We start from the raw sequence: 10118 nt of genomic DNA, 5'->3' as shown, positions 1-10118 counted from the left end.
TTTTCAGACTGGGAAACGATCTATGATTACTTTTAATTTAATAACTGATATTTAATTTCATTATTCGCCTCCATATTAATTCGGTAAATTACATTCAATATCGTATAGGCCTAGTTCCAAAACCTCTCACTACGTGCAGGAGCGCTCTCTTGCCTCAAACGACCTTGAACTCAGCATCGCCAATGGCGCAGCGTTTGAAATTACTCTGAAATTTCTGAATATATATATATATATATATATATATATATATATATATATATATATATATATATATATGATAGAAGAAATAAAGTATTGTATAGAAAAGAATACAGTATTGACTGAGAAAATATAAGCAAAGAAATATAAGATAGATACTTATAGACACAAAGACTTAGAAATTAAAATTATTAATACTGTATATAGAAAAAGGTAATAAGAATAACAATAAGAAGATATAAGAATTGAGGAATAAGGAGTAAATAGAAGAAGTATGAAACAAAAATGAGCCCCATTACACTGGCAGGTCATTTATGAAGATAACTAACAATAATGGTCCCAACACAGCCCCCATAGGAACTCTGCATATTACCTCTTACCATTCAGACTTATGACTATTCACTACAACACATTGTCTTATGCAGCTTAAAAAGGCCACTGTCCATTTCAAATGTGTGTCCCGATACTATAGTTCTTTATTTTTTCTGTAAGTATTCTGTGTGGTATTTTGTTAAAGGTCTTCATGAAGCTATAATATCCACTGCATCTCTTTCCTCCAGTGTCTGAGTCCACTGATCCATCACCTTTATCAGTTGTTTCCTTCCATACATGAAGAACTGTTGGAGCCTAAACTAGTATATCCAGCCAAATAGAGGTACTGTACAGTATATAATTAGAACTTTTATTAGTCACTAAGTCAAGCTGAGTTATTATATAATAAAAGTTTGGCAGTAGTGACCACACATGGAACTATATATTGATTTGTATATCGGGGGATTGAGCTAAACAAAATAAGGTAATGTATGAGAACAGCTCTACCACCAGAAGTTATTCAACTTGGATCATTTTTCCCACACATGTTCATATTACTATCGTAAGTATTCTAAAAGAGATGACATTACTAGAACCTAATAGAACCTGACCTAACTAACCAAAGAGAACTTACCTGACCTTACCTAACTTGCTAGCCAGTGCGCTCTGCCTCTCAGACCCTGAACCATATTAAACATAAAGTACTTTACTTGTTATAATAAAAAATACCAATGCAAGCAATTTTGATGGGTATTATTTTAGTTTCAGTCACCTGAATCAAAGCCCCCAATCCTGAAAGAGGGGTCCAATTTAGTTAGATATAGTTCCTGGGTACTGCGGTTAGGTTAGGTTTGGTTAAATATATAAATACAGGTATAGCCAAAACTAGAATCTTACCCTTTGATGAAGTGTTATGGAATAATTTATGTGTTTGTGGACGAGAGAGTGTTGAGCGGGCCGGTTGTAGCCAAACACTAGACACTCGGTGACTCGTCATATTTTTCAGTGATGTATATATGGTAAATAATAAATTTTGTCATGTACAACCACTAAAAAATTATTCGGCATCTTGACGGCATGATACAATATGACACAGGTGCTGAATAATTTTTTAGTGGGTGTACAAAGCACATAGAGACATCATTATAGTGTCCTATGATCAGTTGTTCACTGTTTTATCCCACAATTATCCTCATCCTTCATGCCCTGCTCACTACAGGTGATTTATGATTGTAGATAGATAAAACTAACAAAAATCTGAAAAAAGGTATACTATACAGGTATTTCTAATTAAAATAAAATACAGGTATTGCCTTTTTAAAAAACTTACTACAGGTTGTACCTCCGACAACCTCGGGACCTGACCGGTGCCGGACCATGGAAATTTCCGGACCTTGGAAATTCACCCTTTTCCTGGACAGATAGTGACTTGTGCATACACTTGGAAGCACTAGCACCACTTTCACTACTTCGTGGTCTCTTTGAAGACATATTGAAGGGTTAAATGTCGTACAGTAGCTTCTCAAATTTTGCGAGTTTTTAATTCAACGTTTTTTTATTTGGACACACAAAAAACACTACGTACATAATTTTAAATTTTGACGGTGGAAACTCGAATTTCGACGGGTTTGAACGGCCCGCCAACGTTCAGACGACGTGTACAATCATGTAAACATCGTCACTTCTCTTATGTACAAAAGATTCATTATTGTTTATTACTGAATGTCTTTTTTATTGAATTAATGTTTATGTGTGCAAAATGAGCAATACAATTCATTAATAATACGTAGAATATTAAAACACATGAGGAAATGAAACAGCATCGTTTTCGTTGATTACAAAACAGTGACTGAGTGGTTCTACATATAAAACAAGAAAATAAGACCCTGGTTGTAGCTGTAGTAAAATTAATGTAAAAAATTAATATGGTTGTTTTAAGTAATGTTATCTAATGTTAATAAATAGAACAATAAAAGTAGCAAACCATTTATGTTAAAGAAAAAGTGAGACTGCGCGTATGTAAGTGCGCATATGTGAAAAACATATCGTCATTACTCTACATAAGAATATGAAAGCAACACTTTATTACTGTTCATATATGTTTTAATTAATGTTTCTGATTTTTTTTTTAGAATTAATGTTTGTGTGTGCAAAATGAACAATACAATTCATTAATAATTTGTGGAATATTAAAACACACGAGGAGACGAGACGGCTGCCGGCATTGTTTTCGTTAATGTTTACAAAACCAGTGACTGATTGGTTCTACATATAAAACAAGAAAATTCGACCCTGGTTGTAGCTGTCGTAAAATTAATGTAAAAATTAATATGGTTGTTTGAAGTAATGTTATTTAATGTTAATAAATGGAACAATACTGTATAAGTAGCTAACCATTAATGTTAAAGAAAAAAGTGAGATCGCGTATGTAAGTGCGTACATGTGAAGACATATCGTCATTACTCTACATATGAATATGAAAGCAACACTTATTTACTGTTTATATATATTGAAGGGTTAAATATAGACAAACAGAGAGAGAGAGAGAAAGCCGAACTGCCGGATGTAAACAAACCTTAATTTCCTGCGGCTTTGTTGTTGTTTTTGGTTTTTACTGGGATTAGCCCACCCGGGCACAGGTCACTGACCCACATTGGAGCCTGAGGGGCAAAAATGTAATAATCCAGTAATAATAATTCAGATAAGAAAAAAAAAAAAAAGCTGGTTATCTACCTATTGGACAAACTAAAATGGTTCCAGACCACGGGAGTTTCTGGACCACAGAATGCCGGACTAGAGAGGTACAACCTGTATAATGAAAAAATATCCCCAGAAAAATGAACACAATCGATCAACTGCTTCTGGTTGTAGCAGTGTTCTTGTGAATTACCCAAAATAAGAATAATATAGTACTGTATAGAGTTTTCATTGTGGGTTATCCTAAAACTATATCTTGCACCTGTGAGACCTCACATGGTTTACGCAGTTTCGTTCTGGTCACCGTACTATAGAATGGATAAGGAATCCTAAGAAAGTGTACAGAGGAGGATGCCAAGACTAATCCTGGGCATTAGGAACCTTGAATACAGAGACAGGTTGAAGCATCTTAATTTGCGCCTCCTGCGAGAGACGTAGAGTGAGGGGCGATATGATCGAGGTGTATAAATGGAAATCAGGGCTAAACAAACGTGATATTACAAAGGTGGTACTCAAGCTATCTAACCAGGAGCGAACTCGTAACTATGGCTTTAAATTAGAAAATTTAAATTTACGCTCGAGATAGGTAAACATTGGTTTAGAAATAGAGTAGTGGATGAGTGGAACAAGTTACCAAGCATTACCATTAACTCGAACACGCTGAATAGCTTTAAACATAGTGTTATCGCCACTGTCTTCAGCTACAGTGCTGGTATGTGTTGTCATTAAATCTTTCAAGCTGTGACCTCGCCAGATGTAGAAGTGTTTACAGACAAGTCCTGGTTCTCTGAGTGGACTGTCTTCGGCGGGTAGTGGTGCTTCACACCCCGCCATGAGAAGGATCACCCTCTCTAGTGATGCTGTGAAGGCCAGCCCTCTGCTCGCACTGGTGAACACCGACTCACAATCCTGTCCGAGAATTTGTGCTGGGACAATTTGCGCAGTACTGTTGTCTCTTGGAACACCATACTAATCAGCATGGACTCGCACTTGTATGTACAGCCTAAGTGATAACATACCCCTCAGTACTGAAATATTTTGACTAATTATGCCTACTCGTTTCTGCCTTTCAGGAGTAATAAGACAATGCAGAATGAAGCATAACTAAGATTAATAGTTATGAACTTTTTGTTATGTCACTATGTTTAATAAATTGTAATTAAGATAAAATTGCATGAGACTAACTAATTATGTATCAGATGGATCACCATGTTTTGACCACATCAATAAATATTGAATGTGACAAAAGGCAGGTTTCAATCATTCCTTTTGACTTGGCCGTCACCTTAAGTGTATGATATGGACACAAAGTAGTACCTTCAGCTGTGTATTATTATATTACTCTTATATTACTCCATTAATTATGTATAGTAAAGTATTCCAGAACATGTATTAATTATATGTAATATTCCATTTATTGTGCACCATATTATGTATATAAATTATCATATTTACATTGTATGTATTCAGCTTGTGAATGCTGGCATCTGTACATCCCAGCGCGCAGTAATACATAGATAGATAGAGGAGTGAAGACAGAGTCTTTGTGGTGTGGAAGCGAGCTCCTGGGTCCCTCTGTATAGATATTTCTCCCGTACGAGAATAGAACCTACTTTTAAGATAACAAGTGTTTGTATATACCCTCAGTAGTATAGAACATTTTGTGGGTATTCAAGACGAACGTCAGATGGCGCAGTGATTATTTCTCAGTGAGATACAGTGGACCAAGCCTTCCCGCCCAGACTCTGTTAATGGCGTCTCGTCTTCAGCTTCACGATCGACAGCAAGACTATTACAAGCCTCTAGACTTAGTGTTGTGAAGTGCTATGCTGTGTACAGTGCTGTGCTGTGAAGTGAAGTGTTTTGTGAAGTGCTGTGTTGTGTATTTAAATCATAATTGTCAGTGCAAGTTGCGGTCAGATGACTAAGGGAGCGGCCCGACAGTACGTGCTCTCCTGTCTCTGGTCTGAGGGTAACTAACCGACCAGCGCTCGATGCTGCCCAGTTGCTCCTACGTCTGGCAGCGCGCCTAGTCTCTCCCGGCAACCCGCAAGACACACACACACACACACGCATTCACCTTATATTAAATTCTTGTGACTTACTGTAGACTTCTGTAATTCTGTGCTTAGATTACGAGGGGCTGACCTGGTCTTTTGCACAGATAGAGTACAGAAGCAGTCGGCATGTCTCACAGGGATCAAAATGATACCCTGGACGATGGGGTTACGAGTTTTAGTGTGGGAGACCTCTCCCCACTCTCGCTCAGGCCCCACTCTCCCCACAGTGACAACGCCAAGTCACCCACAGAATCTCCTCGCTCATCGCGAGCCAGCTCTCCTGCAATGCATGCGTCCACAGATCTCCTTCAACTGATAAAGTGGATGGAAACTTCTCGACGCCAGGACGATATTGCAAGGAGAGAAGAGGAAGAAATTCGGTACAAAGAGTCTGAAAGACGACGCCACAAAGAGGAACAACGACGCAGAGAACTCGAAGACATACGTAGAAGTGAGGATGACCTGAGAAGAAGGGAAGATCAAGCCAGATTTGAAGTCTTGATTTCTCTGTTAGCCTCCCCACAACGATCTACCGTACAAGATTCGTCTGCTACTACTGACGTTGATGCGACTAGAGGTACTGGTACCTCATTTCCCAGAGTCGGATCAACAACACCTCAAAAGGCTGCAGTACAGACGCCTCCCTCTCTGATGTCTGACGCTTCTTATCAGATGTTTCGGGAATGGCGTCGACGTTGGCAAGACTACGCAACAATGGTTGACTTGTCAAGTTTATCACAGCCGAAACAAATGATACAGCTTCGTATGTGCTTGTCCTTAGAGACACAACGTACTCTCGAGCACACACTTCAAGTGCCTCCTACGACAACTCTGACGGTAGAGGCCGTGCTCGACAAGTTGCAGGAACACGTCAAGGGACAGCGCAACGAAGCACTCAGAAGAAGAGAACTCCTCCAATGTAAGCAGCTTGATGGAGAATCTTTTGACGCATTTTTTGTAAGGCTCAAAAGGTGTTCAGAGGAAGTTGATGTTTGTCCTGGACATTCTCAAGTCTGTGAAGAGACACAACTCAAGACAATCATTTTAAAGGGTGTCCGAGATGAAGAGCTAGTTCAGCGTCTCATTTCCCTTGACCCCACTTCCTCCCTTCAAGATGTTGTTACAAAATGTCGAGCGTACGAGGCCGCCAGGTGTGCGACTTCAGCTTTACGCTCACAACCTGACCAGGTGAGGGCAGTGTCTTCCTACAGAAAGGGTAAGAAGCAGCAAGGTAACCCCACCCCTCACCCTCCAGCTACACCTTCAGCAGCAGCTTTGTGTAACAGCTGTGCGAGACAGCATAATGCCTCCCAGTGCCCAGCTGCTCAAAGCGTGTGCAGAAGTTGCGACCGCCAGGGTCACTGGGCTTACACAGTCAAGTGCCCTGCTAGCAAAGTTCAGTGCAGACTTTGTGGTCGTGTGGGCCATTATGACAAATGTTGTCGTAAGAAGACACATAAAGGACACCACCTAGGATCCAAGAAGTCATCCTCAGGTAGTGCTGGCGCGCCCCCTCCTTCTGGCAGGCATCAAGACGCTGTGTCCAGTCATTCCTGCCGTTGTGTACATTGTTCCACAGACACGACGCCCCAGCACATTAATGTCGTCATTTCTTACGGTAACTCGTCATCCAGTCTTCAGATGTTACCTGACACCGGTGCTGACGTCTCAGTAATTGGTCCACAACACTTAGCAAGTTTGGGAATACCCCGGAGCAACCTACAGCCCCCTCCTCAGACAACGAAACTGACAGCTGGTGGTTCCAAAATGGCTCCAGCTTTGGGATCTTTCTGGGCTACTCTTACCTTTGGTATGCAGTCTTGCTCAGCCCGGATTGATGTTCATGATGGTATCCCGACTCCGCTTTTATCATATGGCCATTGTCAAGAGTTGGCCATTATTTCCAAGGAATTCCCTAAACCTATCTTAAAGGTCACCCATGTCAACAGGTTGAACGAATTCCCTATCTCTACTAACACGTCCCCTTCTGATGCAAGAGCTTACCTTCTCAAGGAGTTTGCTGACGTGTTGGTTACGAAGAAATCTTTAGGATCCACACCACTCAAGCTGATGGTGGGTCCACCTATGAAGATTCATCTTAAGGATGGTGCTACACCTTTTGCCATCCACACCCCTCATTTGATTCCTCACGCCTACAAGGAGCTAGTTAGACAAGAGCTTGACTCCATGGTTGCTCAGGGAATCATCAAACCGGCCGGAGACGAACCTTCACCTTGGTGCCACCCTCTCGTCCCCGTCGCCAAGCCTCGTGGTAGAGTACGGATCACCACCGATCTGTCAAAACTTAACCAGCAAGTTTCTCGTCCAGCCCACCCTTCACCCACACCCTTCGCAGCTGTTCGAAGTGTGGACCCGAAGGCGAAGTTTTTTACAACTATGGACGCCTTATGTGGTTATTGGCAGATCGAGTTGGCCAAAGAAGACCAGCATTTGACTACATTCATCACACCATATGGGAGATATCAGTATTGCAGAGGCCCCATGGGATTTGCCGCTACGGGTGATGCATTCTGTCAACGTGGTGACGCGGCCCTTCAAGGAGTCACGAATTGTGTCAAGGTGGTTGATGATATCTTACTCCACGACGAAGACTGCTGTGCCCACCTCTCCCGGATATACGAAGATCTCACCAGATGTCGAAAGTACGGGATTACCCTCAATGCTGACAAGTTTGTAGTCGCCGCACCATCAGTGAACTTCTGTGGGTACACTCTCTCAGCATCAGGCATCGCAGCTGACCCGGAGAAAGTAAGTGGAATCAGGGATTTTCCAACCCCTGCCAACCTGACAGACCTCCGTTCTTTTTTGGGTCTGGTCAATCAGCTGGCTGAATTTACACCTGACATCTCCGCCGCAGCCCAGCCGTTAAGCCCCCTGCTGAGCCCCAGGAGGACATTCCTGTGGACCCCAGATCATCAAGAGGCCTTCCAGCGAGTCAAGCAGGCCCTCGTAAGTCCACCTGTCCTCGCCTGTTACGACCCAGCCCTACCCACCTTCCTCCAGACTGACGTCTCCAGACTCTACGGCGTTGGTTACGCCCTTCTGCAGGACCATGGCGGTGGACAACTCCGCTTAATTCAGTGTGGATCCCGGTTCCTGACCGACGCTGAGACCCGATATGCCACGATTGAGCTGGAGATGTTGGCTGTTGTCTGGGCGATGGCGAAGTGCCGCTTCTACCTGATAGGACTTCAGCACTTCACCCTCTTCACGGATCATTGCCCCCTTATACCTATAATCAATCACTACTCTTTGGATGCAGTAGAGAATCCTCGCCTTCAACGTCTGAAAGAGAAGCTCTCGCCTTATCTCTTCACGGCTGTGTGGCGTGTGGGTAAGCTGTTGTGCATCCCGGATGCCCTGTCCGGCGCCCCTGTCAGTCGCCCCACCCCAGAGGACGAGATGTTGTGTTCTACAGCTGCTGCATTCCTCAAGTCAGTAGTTTCATTGAAGGCCGTCTTCACATCAGAAGAGTCTACATTACCGGATGCAGACAAGACCCTTGAATATCTCCGCACCGCAGCCCGGGCCGACCCTTCCTACATCCGGCTCGTCGACTGTGTGTCTCAGGGATTTCCATCTAACCGATACGACCTTCATGAATCGCTACTCCCGTATTGGAAAATACGCGAGGACCTCTATTGTGACGGAGACCTCGTCTTGTATGGTCCACGAGTAGTTATTCCTGTTGCCCTTCGCCGCCGTACCTTGACCCGCCTTCACGACAGCCATCGAGGAGTGGAGGCCACCAAGCGACGGGCGAAGCAGACTGTATTTTGGCCTGGAATCGACGCCGACATTGTAAGTACCGTCCGTGCCTGTGAACCGTGCCAGACTCTGCAACCTAGCCAGCAACAGGAACCTTTAATGTTCGACGACAACCCTTCAAGACCCTTCGAGTCTGTGTCGGCCGATTTCTTTGCAGTTGCAGGGAAGTCCTTCCTCGTCATTGCCGACCGACTGTCTGGATGGCCTGTTGTCGTCCCCTGTGGTAGTGATACAACGGCTACTGCTACCACCGGAACTTCAGGCATTACTTCAGAGAAGTTGGTGTTCCTCTCCGCCTCAGGACTGATGAAGGACCCCAGTTCACCAGCCACGAGTTCCGGGACTTCATGGACCGTTGGGGAGTCCATCATGTCGTGACCTCGCCCCACTACCCCCAGGCGAATGGACACGCTGAAGCCGCAGTCAAGACTGTGAAACACCTGATCCTTAAGGTGTCACCTTCAGGAAATATCGACTGCGAGGACTTCGATCGAGGTTTGTTGGAGTTACGCAACACCCCGAACTTCACCGGACGCTCCCCAGCCCAGGTTCTATACGGACATCATCTCAGGTCTTGTGTTCCTGCCCACCCGAAGTCTTTTTCTCAAGAATGGCAGGCCAAGACTGAGGAATGTGACCGCCGTGCAGCAGAACGAGCCGCAGATGTCGCTGCTCGGTACGACTGTCATGCCCGCCCCCTTCCCAGGTTGAGTATCGGCCAGCAGATCAGGATTCAAGATCCGGTATCTCACCGCTGGGACAAGGTTGGGGTTGTCATGGGTATTGGCCGGTCCAGGGACTACCAAGTGCGTCTTCCTATTGGTAGAGTATGGTGGAGGAACCGTCGTTTCCTCCGACCTGTGGAGCTGCCTAGTGTTGACCCTTCCCCAGTTGAGTCCCCTAATGTTGATGTCTTTAAAGTAAATCCATCCCCACCTTGTGTTTCTGCCCCAGTACTCCGCAGGTCCGAGCGACTCAGAAACAAAAGGTCCGCTCAAGATGAAACTATGAGCGTATAGGGGGGAGGGAGGTGTATGATATGGACACAAAGTAGTACCTTCA

The sequence above is a fragment of the Homarus americanus genome, unplaced genomic scaffold (assembly GCF_018991925.1).
Source record: "Homarus americanus isolate GMGI-L3 unplaced genomic scaffold, GMGI_Hamer_2.0 scaffold103, whole genome shotgun sequence".
NCBI lineage: Eukaryota > Metazoa > Arthropoda > Malacostraca > Decapoda > Nephropidae > Homarus > Homarus americanus.
This window is presented reverse-complemented; position numbering follows the sequence as displayed.